The following is a 16,099-nucleotide window of genomic DNA, read 5'->3' on the forward strand; positions in this document are numbered from 1 at the left end:
AAATGAGCCTTACATGCATGGAACACAATTGAACCTGTACTTAAACTTTTTCAGCTAGCAGTCATCTAACTGTAAATCCAATTTTCTGTTTCTGGGTAGATGCAATATATATTTCAGTTATTTGGAGAATGTTTTGCTTACTGGAAGTGTGTAACCTTAGCATTGTGTTGTATACATTAGTCAGTTTTATTGATATTGAGTCATCCTTAGCTAAAGTGATTTTGGTTGCCCAAAACTGAGGAATAAACCTACCAAGCAAGACTTATTACTTATGACTCTTTCTCTAAATTATCCACTACACTCTACTTTTAACAATTATACCTAGTGTCATTTAAAGCAACAGATTCATGCTTAGGTTATGTCAAAGTCTAGGTTTGCCTCTACTTCCACAAAGCTCTGATTTTGAAAACTTTGACACTAGATTAATGAGGATTAATTGTGCATTGTCTTTGAAGTTCTTTTGACCTTTTCATATGAATTAATCACTGTAGCCCTCAGCTCTTCTGACAGCTTTTTATAGAAGTCTGTGAATTCCTGGTAATGAGATGCTGGAGACTGAACAAAGACTGTTCTGGGCTCCTCTTGTTGTGGACAATTAGCATGCCCATCATTATCACCTTAATAACATTTAACTACAAGTAGACCAAGGATTTCTTTTTAGAGATGCCTGTTTAATTGGTGGTGGACTTGATATGATGGTCAGCGATAATGAACTCACCTTCTCACTTCTTCCCCAGCAGAGTTCATGTCATGAAGTGATGATGAAACTAATAAATATTTCACTCTCATTGAGATATGCAATTTTATTTTCACAGCATATTTTAATTTTAGACAAACCTTATCATACTGAACAGTTAAAAGTACATTCAAATAATGGTTAGTTTTGCTTGTTGACTTTGCTGTGTTTGACTGTTCACCCATCATATGTGGTTGACTATTGATATAGAACACAAACCTTTCTTTGTCCATTGACACTGTGCTGGTCTAGTTCTAATCTGTGTGTATGTAAAAATCTGATTGATACTTACTCTGTTTATCTTGATTTAAGTTAGGAAAATTTAGGCTTTATTTCCTTCTAGAAAATCAGATTGAAGTTTTCATTCACTAGTCTGTGATGGTAGATTTATCAATTTATCTATCTATTTGTCTATCTAAATAGTCACAGGGTCTTAGTGTGTAGCCTTGACTGGCCTTTAAGTCACATAAATCAATTTACTTCAAAACCTTTTTAATGCACTTTATTTAGGTGTGATTTATACGCAGTGCCTTCACACATTTCAATAATAATACACGATAGGTTTTGAAAAAAAAGTAATACAGTTATATAATTAGAACATGTAATATGCCTATCTTCCAAGAACGTTCTTTTCTTCATCAGAGTCAGTTTTCTGTCTTTTCACTCTGCTCCTAAAGGCTACATTTTTTATTGCTTTTCTATCTCTATGATCAAATACAGGACAGAGGTACATAAGGGGAGGACCTATTTTGGCTTATAGTTTAGAGGGTACGAGACACAGGCAGAAGTGGCAGTCTGGTTCTTGTCATTGGGAAAGAATATAAAGTAGCTGATCTTCTCATGATGTCAGACAGCAAGAAAAGTGATGGGTTCAGGGGTGGTACTGGGCTTAAAGCTGCCCCCACTGTATGTTAGGCCTATGCGTCATAGGTTCTCCCATCCCCTGTTAAGGCTCCACCATCTGGAGATCCAGGATATTCAACTCTAATGCTCCAGCGCTGTCTCTTATACGATCATTCCCATATCATAATGCATAGTGAATTCAATATAACTTCAAAAGTCCCGATACTTTTAACAGTCCCAATATTGTTCAAAAGTTCAAATTTTTGAAAACAACTAATAAAACTCTGAAACACAACTAATAAAAACCCAGAGACAGAAATTGGGGTTAAACCTGAAGACCAGAAAAACAAAGCAGCCAGCCACTGACTCTTACCTCAACTTCGGTCCAAAAATGGTGATCCTGCCTCCAGAATCTCAGAATGAAACTGAGTCTGTGAGCTGTATCCTCCCGTTGTATATTTCTCTCTATGGCTGGGGTTGAAGGTGTGCAGCACTGGAATTAAAGGCATGCACTGTCAGGTTTCTATGGCAACTGGTGTGGCTACTGGGATGAAAGGTGTGTGTTCCCATTGCCTGCTCTGTAAGGCTTACAAGTGGGGCTGTTTTACTTTCTGATCTTCAGGCAAGCTTTATTTATTAAAATACAAATAAAATGCTACTCCAAGCGTCTTCTAAGACTTTAGGGAAAATTAACTGTGAGCCTATGTAAAAGCAAATGGCCCAGTTCATATTTCTAATCTACAATAATAGAGTATAGAATTGGATAAAAACAGGATGATGAGTAGAAATTCAGCAAGACCACGTTTCAAATGCTGCCACTCTACATACAGCATCCAGGACACATGATGGTACCATCTTGGCCCTGAAGGCATTGGGTAGTCCTACCACTAATGTCCTATTGTCTACATACAGCATCCAGGACACATGATGGTACCATCTTGGCCCTGAAGGCATTGGGTAGTCCTACCACTAATGTCCTATTGTCTACATACAGCATCCAGGACACATGATGGTACCATCTTGGTCCTGAAGGCATTGGGTAGTCCTACCTTTAAAGTCCTATTGCCTATAACAACATGTCTTCCATGTTGGCATAGCTTGCTCAGTGCCTGAAGCATCCCTTGGTGATGAGCCACATCCTTGGCTCCCCATTTAAAAATTGGGCTCTACTTTTAACATTATTCTTTCAGATCTCTTCTTCAGGGTCTTTTTTTGCTTGCTAGATAGTGCCTAGGCTCACCTACTCTTTGTTTAGAATCCTGGTTTCAATGTCCATGACCTTAAAATTTTTGTGGCCATCAGAATAGAGTCTGGGACCCTTTTACCACAACTGCAATGGTCCCATAATTGTCTAGACAGCTGGATTTGGCAGAAACATGTCCTCATGTGGTACTGTTCAAGCAGAGAAACTTTGTGTGGCATTTTCTCTCTACTCTTTTTTTTAAAATGCAGTCTGCTTTCACTGAATTGTCACTTTTACACAGGAACAAAGCCTACTGTCCTATTACAGAATGTTCTGCCTCCTGTTCAGGGCACTGTTCTCTTCAGCAATGACAGCTGCTTTGTTTGCACACCTTAGCATAAACTTGCTTCTTTCTTTGCCAAACTGGATATTTTTCTCAAACTTTTGCTTCACTTGTTGATCTGAATTCTCACTATGAATCTCACTAAATGCATGGAGCAGTAAATATCTGCAGGCTGAATGTTATATTGCTTTTAATTTTTCCCTAGGAAATAAGTTAGTGCACTACATTCAAATTCAGCTTTATGTGAATTTTGAGGACAAAGGAAGAGTATATATAGCCAGAGTTTTGGCTGGAATGTATCATGAACTACAAACTTTTTTTTTGTCTTTTAAAATCTCCTGACAACATGCTTCACTATCCATATTGGTATCGGTAGTCAGGTTTTCTGGGCTCCCACCAGAATAACCCATTGGGCTATGGTTAAAGTATTCTGGGTGTTCTCTAGTCACAGCTGAAAACTCTTCCACATCCTTTCTGAAAACCAGTATTAAAGTCATATAAACCACAGGGTCAGTTATATCACAACAATAAGCCCATTCCTTGGTATCTCCTTTTTCCTTTTAAGTTAATTTTTCATCACTGACAAGATGTAAAATATTTTTAAAATATTTTATAGAAGCAACACAAGGAAGGAAAGATTTATTATGTCCCACAGTTCTGACTGTACCACTCATCATGGATAAAAAGACTTGATGGTGGGGCTGGTTCCTATCCTTGGTGGTGGTACAAGCATAAGGAGCTTGGTCACATCACAGAAATAGATGGGAGGCAGAGTACACTGGATGGAAATGGGGCTAACCCATAATTTAGATTTCATCCCTACTTTCCTATATCGGCTAGCAAAATTCTATGTCTTAAACGTTGCCTAGCTTTCCCAATTGTCACCACCAAGAGACTAAGTGTTCAAGTACATGATCCTGTGGAGGATTTTTCACAATGAAACCATTGTACCATGGGTCACACTAGTTCAATAATTGGGTCTTTCCTAATAATTTAAAAAACGGAATCAATGACAGTATTTTCAAAGTGTAACTTCCTTCATTTGACATAATGCATTTAAGATTCTTCTTTATTCCATTATTATTGCTAACAAATATTCTGTTATGTAGGTTTGCTCCATTTTTTTTTTACCCATTCCTTGACAGGTGGGGAATGTGGAATGTATTGCTGTATGTTGTGAATATGTGTTGCTCTCATTGGTTGATAAATAAAGTTGCTTTGGCCTATGGCCAGACAGGATAGAGCCAAGTAGGAAATCCAAGCAGAGATGTAGGAAAAGGAGGGCAGAGTATGGGAGACATCAGCAGTTGCCCCAGGAATAACATGTCAAAGCACTACCAGTAAGCCACAGGCCACATGATATTACACAGATTAATAGAAATTTAAATGTAAGAGCTAGCTAGTAATGAGACTGAGCCATCTGTCAAAGATTTATAATTAATATTAAGTCTCTGAGTGATTATATAGAAATGTCTGTGGGGCCGGGTGGGACAGAGAAGCTTTTGGTTACAAATAGCATACCAACATGAGGCCCTAGAATTTCTATAAAGCCTTAGAAAGCTTAAAAAAGAGCTTCTATTTTCCTTGTACCTCCTATGTGATCACCTACTGGCAGCCTCGGGCCCGCAGTCTTGATACTGAGCACCATGCCTTCGATAAAGTTGCAGAGTTCTGATGGAGAGATATTTGAAGTTGATGCAGAAATTGCCAAACAATCTGTGACTATCAAGACAATGCTGGAAGATTTGGGAATGGATGATGAGGGAGATGATGATGCTGTTCTTTACCAAATGTTAATGCAACAATTCTAACAAAGGTCATTCAGTGGTGAACCCATCACAAGGATGACCCTCCTCCTCCTGAGGATGATGAGAAAAAGAAAAGCGGACATATGATATTCCTGCTTGGGACCAAGAATTCCTGAAAGTTGACCAAGGAACACTTTTTGAACTTATTCTGGCTACAAACTACTTAGACGTCAAAGGTTTGCTTGATGTCACATGCAAGACTGTGGCCAATATGATTAAGCGGAAAACTCCTGAGGAGATTCGTAAAACCTTCAATATCAAAAATGACTTTATTGAAGAGGAAGAGGCCCGGGTTCACAAAGAGAACCAGTGGTGTGAAGAGAGTGAAGTGCTGTGCCTGACACTGTAGCACTAAAAGGGTTGCTCCAAATGCTAGCTGCACACTGTTTATAATTGTTAATATGAGAACAGTAGACAAACACAGTCGCGTCCTCACTGCGTGTGTAGTTCCAGTACAGATCTGACCTATGGCTGAGTTTCATCTATGAGCAAAAGTTCTTTCGTTTTTGTTTTTTTCAGTATTCTGAGTAAAACTGAACTTTTTGGGTTCTCTGTGGAAAGTGGCATTTTGGGTTTTCCCTCTTTCTGTAAAGTGATTTCTGCCTAGTTCATTGTCCAATTAACTTCAGTGAGCCTTTGAAAGTTGGCATTGTAAATAAAACAACTTATGAGAAGTAAAAAAAAAGAGCTTCTAGTCACACATAAACCCAGGCAAATACAGTTTTCTAGTTGTGTCTCTCATGTGGGCCATGAATACAGAGACACTGCAGCATGTGGGCTTGAGCACAGCATGGCTGATTTCCACGACAGTATCCAGAGGTGTCTCCAAGCTGTGCAACATGCTGCATGGCATGTTTAGCTTTTACTCATACAGACAAAATAGTTAAATGATTTGCAGTATAAGAGATCCCCAAAAAAACTTTTATACGATCTAAAGTTTTAGTCCTTAAAAGCTAATAAGATTAATAAAGAAATGTAGACCACTAGTGGGCCATATCTATCAAATTTATAGTCATTAGTGAAGTTTTCAAGGTAATACAGATGTGTATTTTAGAAGCTAAGTAACTTTCAAACCCTTCAAATACCTTCAGAATATGGCATTTAAGATGTTTTAAGAACTTAGACTTTTCTCAGTGCAAGACACATCTGCTCCTGGCAGTACCAATTACTCTAAAGAGGATAATGAACATCAAAGAATCTCCTTATGGAGTTTGCTTTTAGTGTGACAAGATTAGTCATATGGATAAGAAGCTGTTGTTTTCTGAACTGTTTGACAGTATGTTGTATAAACTGTACATGCGGGACCTACAGGAAAATGACCACTGAACTTTATCAAAACAAGGCAGAATGGTCCTTCAGGGTTTCTGCTTCACAGAGGAAACTGCCAGACATTCTGTAGGACACAGAAAAAAGTGACTGACAAGCTGCTAATATAGGTGGGACAGTCTTTCAAATTTCCTGCTTCACTGAAAAGTCTGATAGGTACCATAGGCTTTTACACTCAAGATGGATGCCCCCCTGTTACAAAGAACTTTGGATTACTGTCCAGGCAGCCAGATGTCTCTGTCTTTGTAGGCAGAGGCTGTGTTTTATTTCCTGGCTGTCCAGACCCAAATAATCCATAGAAACTGTATTAATTACAACACTGTTTGGCCAATGACTTAGGCATATTTCTAGCTAGCTCTTACATCTTGAATTAACCAATTTCTATTAATCTGTGTATTAACACGAGGCTGTGGCTTGCCAGAAAGGTTCTGGTTGTGTCTGTCTCCTTCAGCAGCTACATGGCATCTCCCTGATTCTGCCTATTCTCTCTATACTTCTCTGTTCAGATTTCCCTCCTAGCTTTACTCTGCTAAGACATTGGCTGAAACAGCTTGATTAATCAACCAATAACAGCAACACATATACAGAAGGCCATCCCACATCATGCCATTTCTAGAGTTTTGGAAATTGTTTGAAATGCATTTACTGTTTACTCAAGTATTCTTTTGGGGTCTTTGATGGAGTTGAAGAATATAATTATAGTTTTCCTTTGTTATGAAAAAAGATAAAATTAGATATGACATTTTACTCACAAAGATAAAATATTTTCTTTACTTTTATTAAACACAAATAGACTAAATATTGCAACTGTTATTCTTGCTTGATAACTGTTTTGTTATGTAATTTTACTATGTTAAAGTTAAAACCTTCCTTTTTGATTAGATAGAAAGGGGGAAATGATGTCTTTCTGTATGTTGTGAATATGTGTTACTCTCATTGGTTGATAAATAATGTTGCTTTGGCATATGTCAAGGCATGTCAGAGTCAGGTGGGAAATCCAAGCAGAGATACAGGAGAAGTGTTGTAAGGAAAGGGTCCACTTGTTTGTCCCATCCACCGGGCTATCTTAGCCCTGGAATAACCACACAGAAATTGTATTAATTAAATTACTGCTTTTCCCATTATCTCTAGCCTCTTATTGGCTAACTCTCACATCTTGATTTAACCCATTTCTATTAATCTTTATATTGCCATGTGGCAGTGGCTTACCAGGAAAGATTTGGCATGTCTGTCTCTGGTGGATCCATGACATTTCTCTCCTATTCTGCCTTTCTTCCTCCCAGCATTCAGTTTTGTCTTCCCTGCCCAAGTTCTGCCCTATCAACTAGGCCAAAGCAATTTCTTTATTCACTAACCCATGAACGCAACACACAAATAGAAGGGACTCCTATACCAGAGAAAGGTAGAGTCTGAAAGACACCAGCAGCCACCCAAGGAGCAACATGCCAAGCACCATTGGTAAGCCATGGGGCGTGTGATGATACACAGATCAATATAAATGAGTTAATTTAAATGTAAGAGCTAGTTAGTAATAAGTCCGAGCCATTGACCAAACATTTGTAATTGATATTAAGTCTTTGAGCAATTATTTAGAAATAGCTGCAGGACTGGGTAGGACAGAAAAGCCTCTGGTTACACTCAAGTACATGATCCTGTGGAGGCTTTTCACAACCAAACCATTGTACTGTGGGCCACACTAGTTCTGTAATTGGGTCTTTCCTAATCATTTGAAAAGTGGAATCATAGTCTAAATTTTATTAAGTATCAGTTCCTTCATTTGGCACAGTGTATTTAAGATTCCTTTTACTTTATTCCATTTTCATTGCTAAGCAATATTCCACTGTATAGTTTGCTTCAAATTGTTTATTCCTTTCCTGTCAGGTAGATATTAGGTTGCTTTCAGTAGTTTGGTACTATGTATGCTGAAGAATACAAATTGTTTGTTTCTTAGTTCCTGACAGAGTTACAAAAATGTTTGTACATTTTTGAGTGAAAGGAAGATAACTGTTAATATTGTAATTTATAGGAGTGGGAGTAGCGTAATCAAGATTTTGTAAGGATGATACGAGTTACCAGAAAGGTCAAACACAGGGTTGCAGGACTGAACTGAAGTTCCGCTATCTGACTTCCAGGGGCAGGTCAACAGGAGTGCATGGCCAATGTTTGTTCAGTCTTTCATAATGAGAGCTTTATACATTACTTAACACTAAATTTGGTTTAGTTTCTCAATTAGTAAGCTCATTGATAATTCAGTAGGCTGGGAAGGCCTGAATGTGTCTTGTGTTTAACTGAAGATTTATTCTTAAAAAGAATGCTTATGTAAGTATTAACTTAATACTACTCTTAGCTTCCAGAGTAGTTTAGGTATAGCTAAGGAAAACTGAAAAGATGTAGGCATTTTTTAAGATCTTTCCCACATGAAGAGTCTTTGTTCTTTTCACCATTCTGTGCTTGAGCCGTACATTTGAATAACTATATCATATAGTCACCAGATATCCAAAATGTACATTATAATTAATTCTTGGAAATGTACAGTCTATGTGCTAAGGATTTATATAATGATGTAAGTATACAAAGGCTATAACAAACAATCACCTCTATATTAAAAATTCTCTGTCCTCTGCCTATCCATTCTCTTGCTGGGTCTCTACCGCATGTATTGATCTTTTACAACTTTTGCCTGTTCAGAATATTATTTAGTGTTGCAAAATTGACTTCTTTTACTAAGTGATCTGCACTTGACTTTCCTCTACACCTTTCCATAACCTAATAGCTCACTTAGTTATTATTAATATATATTTTGGATATTTCATAATATTCTATTGCCCTAATACCAAGGTATATTGCATTTGCTCATCAAAGAATGTTTCAATATTTTTTTTTAAATTTCAACTATGTATAAAGTTTCTATGAGCTCTTAGTGTACTTGTTTTTGTATGAACATATGTTTAGAACTTTGGATGAATACAAATCATTTAATTGTGGAATTAAGAAGAATTTTAGTTTTGAAAGAAAGAATCTGTCTTCCAAAGTGGCTGTTACATTTACATACCTATCAGCAGTGGTAGATAGTTACTGTTGCTCCGTTCTACCATTTGCTAGTTGGCCAGTGCTCTGAATTTGGGTCATTCTAACTGCTGGGTGGTGATACAACATTGTTGTTTTGTGCCTCACTGTTGACATTCGACATAAACATTTTTTCATATTCTCTTTTACATTTGACTATATTGTCAGCTGAACACAATGGTTTGAATAAAAATGTTTCCTGTAGTCTCAGATATTCTTAGTGGTTGGTCCTCAGGTGGTCGTGCAGTTTGTATTGGTTTAGGAGGTGTGTACTTCCTAGAGGAAGTATGTCACTAGGGGTGGGATTTGAGTTTTCAAAGCCTTGTATTATTTTTTGAGCTCTTTCTCCTTCCTGTTTGTGGTTTGTGATATGTGCTCTTAGTTGTTTCTGATGCTGTGTCTATTGCTGCTGCTACGGTTCCCTGTCATGATGGACTTTAATACCTTTAGAACTGTCAGCCCAAATAGACCCTTCCTTTTACAAGCTGCCTTGGTCATGGTGTCCTTATCACAGCAGAAGAAAACTGCTACACTGAAACTTCTGTCAAGGTCTTTGATCCATTTTAAAATTGAATTATTCAGCATCTTATTTGCATGTATGTGCGCGTGTGTGTGATGTATTTTGTGTATGTCCTCATGTGTGTGCATACGTGAGGAGGTTGGAGGTCAGTATTGAGTCCCTTCCTCTGTCATGTTTTACCTTATTTTTAAGACAAAATTTCTCACTAAACTTGAGTTTACTATTTGCCTAGTATTCTCCTGTCTTTATTCTCCCAGTATTCTCTCTTAGTGTTCTATCCTAGTATTCTCTCTTTTTATTCTAGGAATACACTGCTACATATTTTTTTTCCTAACACAAGTCTTGGGGATCTGAACTCAGATACTCATGTTTATATGATGGATTTTACCATTAGGCCATCTTCATGACTCCTTCACATAATTATCTTAGAATTTAAAGAGTTCATTCCATATATACCCAATACATTAAAAAAAAAATTCTTCAAGTGTATGGTTTGTGTTTTCTTTCTTTTGGCATTGCCACTTTCTAGGAAACTTTTAATCTTGATGAATTTTAGCTTCTCAAGGATTTCTTTCAAGGCTTGTGCCTTCGGTGTGTATCTCAAAAGTTATCACTGTACCCAAGGTCGTCTTATCATCCATGTGATATGTAGTTGGACAGTTTACACTAAGGTCTCAGATCCAATTGAGTTTGCTTTTGTAATGGGTTCAAAATCTGTGTCTGTGTACTTTTTTATTTCCTCCTATGTGGATATCCAGTTGTTTTAGAACAAGTGTTTTTTCTGCATTGTCTTGCCTTTGCTTCTTTGACAGATATCAGTTGGCTATATTTATGTAAGATTATCCATTTTGTTACTTGTTATTCTTATACCAAGACTTACTACTCATGGGGAGAATTTGAAAGTAAGAAAGTGGTTTTTTTTCTTTTTCTTCTTTTTTTTCAAGAAAAAGCTGCAAATTGATGGCTTTCACTTGAACTTGGCTGTTCATTTTTGATATAATTTATTTTCTGCCATTTGTGAAGTTATTGCTGCTTGTAACATCAACAGTTCAGAGAAATGTGAAAAATGTCAAAATAAACACCGATTAGGTGAGAAAGTTTATTTGGCTTTTAATATCAAAGATGAAAATGAAATAAAATTATCTGAAGTAGCCATAGTAATTTTTTTATAAATAAAAGAACAGTATTGTGAGACTCACAATTTAATTCAAATTAAATGCCTGTCACATGTGATGTGTGTGATACAGTGACCGTAGGACAGAGTCCTTCTGAGAAACTCTCAGTCTTCAGTGATTGATATGAACAGACAGATTAGAGCTAAGTTGATACTTTATATGTTTGCAGCTCACTAGGAAAACCATGAGCGATTCTGAAAATATTTTTAATGTGTCATATGGCTTGTGTGGGAGTAGACTATTGGAAGCCTCAGACTTCGTTTACAAAATGGTATAGTTCTGACTATTTCAAAAATCCACTTTGTTTTAGTTTTCAGTCAAGACATTTAAGGAGAGATTTCATTATGAAACACTCTACTTATGATGAGATTTTAGAGAGGTGGAAAATGGGCAATGAACACTAATTAGTGGCTAAGTTATTATAATAAAATAAAGACAAATTACCTTCATGGTCTGAAATCATTATAAAGCTGAGTCATTGCTGAACTGAAATGCTGAGCCTAAGTATTGCTTGATCTTTTTGTTCTAATTAGATTTTATTTATTTTCAGTATCTTGTAAGTAGACTGAGAACAGATCACCACAAATGGGCCATTATACAGCAATGTCATTTGAACTTTTAAAAGACAAAGTAATTCTTGATATGGCAGAAATCCACACAATGCCCAGGCTCTCTTTAATAAACTTGCAAACAAAGGCAGCAATAACATCTTTAAATCACTTTCTCAAATGCATCTCAGCTGTAGTTCTGATGAATACACGTTTTACCACTGAGTGTGTAATAAGTAGGGGAAGTATTTCCAGGAGGCAGAATGGTCTCATTAAAACTCAATTCAGAGAAACACAAACAAAAAGAAAAGGGGGGGGGGGACTACCTAGTCTCCAATCCAGTTAATAAGGAACCAAACAACTTTGAAGAAATACACAACTCTTAGGAAAGACCTGCTTGTAATGCCCTGACATTCCTCTTTCTAATTCTTGTTTGTAGCTCATTTTGTTACTGCAAACCAAACCAAAACCAAAGGGAGGGAGTGTGCATGTGTCTGCACAAGTGAGAGAGAGAGAAAGAGACAGAGAGAGAGAGAAACAGAGAGAGAGAGAGAGAGACAGAGACAGAGAGACAGAGAGAGAGACAGAGAGAGACAGAGAGAGAGGGGAGGGGGTGGTCAGATCTTTAATTTTTTTTTGCCTGGTTCCACTTACCAATAATCAATAATGTTTATTTGGATTTGTTTGAATTATTCTTTGATTATATTTTCTCATGTATTTGAGACTGTAGAGTTCTTGAACTTAGAATGCCTTTTGGTCTCTTTTAAACATTCCTGGTGATGGTCAGACTGACTAATGCTTGAAGCCGGGACTATGGGATTGTGTCCCTCTTGTTTATGCTGTAATTATCTTCTTTACTGCATTTCCCAGGGTCTGGTAGCTTCCACTCCAGCTTTTCCCTGCAGTAGCCTTATGTGTCTCTACCCTTTACTCTTCCCATTGATTGCCATATCTCATTGCTTCACTTTAAATTTGCAACCTTCACTTTCTCCCTCCACAGTTGTTCTAGACCTTACCTGAGTGGTTGTCTTCATCAGGACACTTTGCCTGTAAGCAGTCCATCTGTTCCAGTTTTGCCCACTTGCTACTGTCCATTTCCCTTCTTACCCTTCAATATCACACGGGCTTTCTGTTTTCTGAAGAGTCAAGCTCATGTTCCTTATCTGTATTAGGTGTTTAAGTCCTGAATCATTTTGTTTTCCTCATTTCATTCAGTGTGTCTGGTTTGCTTTTCTAGTTCTTTAAGGTTTTCCGAATTCTCTCCTTACAACTATTTTAACTACTACTGCAAGGCAAATCATTTGTCTTAGAAGAGGTATTCAACTTATAAGGAAAATATGGCTTTTGGGGGACTATTTCTTGTTAAAATCTGGCTCAATTACTCATGCTCTATATTTATAACATTGGATGTTGCTTAACGAAATTAATGAGCAGGGCATATGAAATTATTTTTTATTCCATTCGCTTCCCTAAAACACACCTATACCAAACCCAAAGAGAATATATAAAAAATGATCCAATGATGCCCTTCAAGCAGGTGCAAGGAAAATGCTTGCGAACATGCAGGGCTCTGGATTGAGCCAATAGGAGGAACAGAAAAATACCGTCTAGTACAAAATGCCTATTTATACTTTGACCTCTCACTTTGTGTCATGTGGTATTAATGTATAAGCAGCAGGAGGCTCAACATGAAAAAAAGCAATCGAGTTAGTAAGCACAGTTGCCATGTGAGCAGAGACCTGTTTATGTCACGGATCTTGGCAAAGATCAAACCTGAGATCAAAGGCTTTGATAAAATATGACTGAGTTTAGCAGCCTGTAACCTCTTCCCACTGCCATAGGGAGTAGCTGGAACAGCCTGCTGCCTGAGGTGTGCCTCATACACGAGTCCACACAAAAGCTGCTGCTTAGTACCGAGGTCAGCCTGGGTAGCCATGATGATGATAGAAGAGTTGAGGTGCCAGGCTCCAGCAGACACCACGCTATTAAGGCAGTCAAGCTTGCCGTGATCCCAGACAGATGTGACAGCAGCTGGGGAAAGCTGCAGGAGCAAAACAAGCAGCAGTGGTTTCAAAGACAGCTGAAAGATTCCAGCCTCAGGCCAGGGATGTCTCAGAGAGGAGACAGGCTTGAGTATCTATTTTCTGTATCTGCCATTATCGTTTGAAGGGTGTAGTGTTATCCTACCCTGATTATTTCTTATGCTTACATTTAAAAACATCCAAAGTGCACATGTTTCCTTGGGTCTGGCACAGGTAGTAAATACATGGTATATACCACAGATATTTGTTGATAGATATGTTAAAGGCTCTTGTTGCCAAGCCTGATGATCTGAATTTCATCCCAGGGACCCACACAATGAAAGGAAAGAACTGACTTGCAGTTTGTCCTCCGACTTCTACACAATTTGTCCTCTGACTTCCATGGACTGCAACTCTTCTCTCAATAAATAAAAGAGTAATGAAAATCATAAAAATTGTCGATAGATGAAACAAAGGGAAATGGAAAGGAAAATAGGTCAGAGGGCTAAAACTTCCACATAGTGGTAGTGTATCTTTAATGGGGTTGCGTCTCTATATCCTGACTTCTACCATGTTTAACTGATTACGTCTATTTAATGGGGTTGCAGCTCTATATCCTGACTTCTACCATGTTTAACTGATTACGTCTATTTAATGGGGTTGCAGCTCTATATCCTGACTTCTACCATGTTTAACTGATTGCGTCTATTTAATGGGGTTGCAGCTCTATATCCTGACTTCTACCATGTTTAACTGATCACGTCTATTTTTGACATTTCATGCTCACCTGGATTCTTGAGGAATTGTCCTTGTATAAAGATGAGGAAATCGAGGGGTCACAAGATTAGTTAACTGGGTTACTTAATATCACATAGCTAGATTACACTTTTATTTGTCTCTCATAGCTTATGTTGAACAATTGATTGACTAGTTGATTAATATGAATATTCACTTCTTCAATCATCTATCCAATTACAGATAGATGTAGTGTCAAACAGTAGTTGGACAAGAACTAATTTTGGTTATCCTCAAGACAAGATCCTAACTGGGCCAGTCAAGATTATGATAAAGCCATGAGGAACACAAACAGGGCCACAGAGTAACTGAAACTCAATATGGATACAGATTTTAAAGCTATACAAAGCACTGGGTCCCAAACATGGACCAAAATAATGTATACAATTATTTATATCATGCTTTAGAAGGCCTTTTCTAAGCAATTCAAAGTCCTGGCCAATTGTCCTTCATCAAAATAAAGGAAAAATATGAAGACACGTTCTGAACATGAATATGTGCTCCACAGGAGGCAAATTACTTGAAACTTGAATTTATGTTCAATACACATCATTTTTTATAGTGAGTTGCTTAGAAAAGCCCTAAATACTTAACACTAGGTTTTTTCGTGACTACTTAAAAAGTAAAAACAAAATATCAAGTTAATTCTAATAATAAGAACTATAGGCAACTAAGGAATGCTGAGATTGGGGAAAATAGTCTTCCATAGGGAAGAGCACACCATTGGTTATCCAATCTCAAATGGTCAGCACTGAAAACACATACTGAGCAGGTTATATTTAGGAATACAAACACACACACACACACACACACACACACACACACACACACTAACATATGCATATATGTACATAGAAACAAACTATGTGGGGATGGAGTGCCTCCATTATTAATATTATCAAACCTTAGCTTTTTATTTCTTTTTGTTCTATTATTCCCCAGTCATGGGGCAGAGAGAGAGGGAAAAGTGAGTTATCGCTTCTTAATTTGGGGCAAGTTAGCATTAAGAGAAACAGTAAAGCAAAAAAATATGTGGACCTTTGTGGCTACATTTGTCATGTCAGACAGGCTGCCTGCTTATCAGGTCCATTAGTGATGCTAGGAAGTGACATGGTGGCATGTAATCCTACAGCCTATGTAAGTGTGGCAGGCCACCGTCAGGCACGGGCATGGTGGGGGAAGTAGCTCCTGTAAGGAAGCCAAGGCAGCGTTTACTGTGACTGATTCCTTGCACGGGGGAGGCCAAGCTCAGCTGCACTGGTTGTGGCTGTGAGACTGGAGTCCCCACAGTGTGGGATAGATTCATAGCTGGGCAGCACTGACAACGTGGCAGTGGAAATAGATGCAGCTACGTGGGGAAGCCTTTCACTAAAGTGACAAGGGAGAAACGAATAACCTGAGGGCATAATCCCTACTAGCCTCAATTTAAATATAATCTATTAAGGGAAAATAAGACATAAACAAGGGGGATTTTAAGTATGTAGGAGTAAAAGTGTGTAACAACGTTAAAACAATGCTAAACAAAACTAGAATACCAAGAATACTGCTGGGCATTGTGGCTCCTGCTTTGGATAACAACACGTGGGAAGATAAAGTAGAATGATCATTATGACTTGAAGGCCAACCTCCACTACAGAGTGAGATTAGCCTTTGCTAAAGTGAGGCTCTGACTCAAAACAAAAACAGAAGCAAAAATAAAAACACTAAAACCCTCAAAACAGCAGCAATAGTAACT

General features: G+C 37.8%; 1 pseudogene; it reads left to right on the plus strand.

Annotated features, from left to right (window-relative positions):
• Positions 1–4,692: 4,692 nt before the first annotated feature.
• On the plus strand, positions 4,693–5,277 carry LOC142832495 (S-phase kinase-associated protein 1 pseudogene; annotated as a pseudogene).
• Positions 5,278–16,099: the final 10,822 nt, after the last annotated feature.

The sequence above is a fragment of the Microtus pennsylvanicus genome, chromosome 12 (assembly GCF_037038515.1).
Source record: "Microtus pennsylvanicus isolate mMicPen1 chromosome 12, mMicPen1.hap1, whole genome shotgun sequence".
Taxonomy (NCBI): Eukaryota; Metazoa; Chordata; class Mammalia; order Rodentia; family Cricetidae; genus Microtus; species Microtus pennsylvanicus.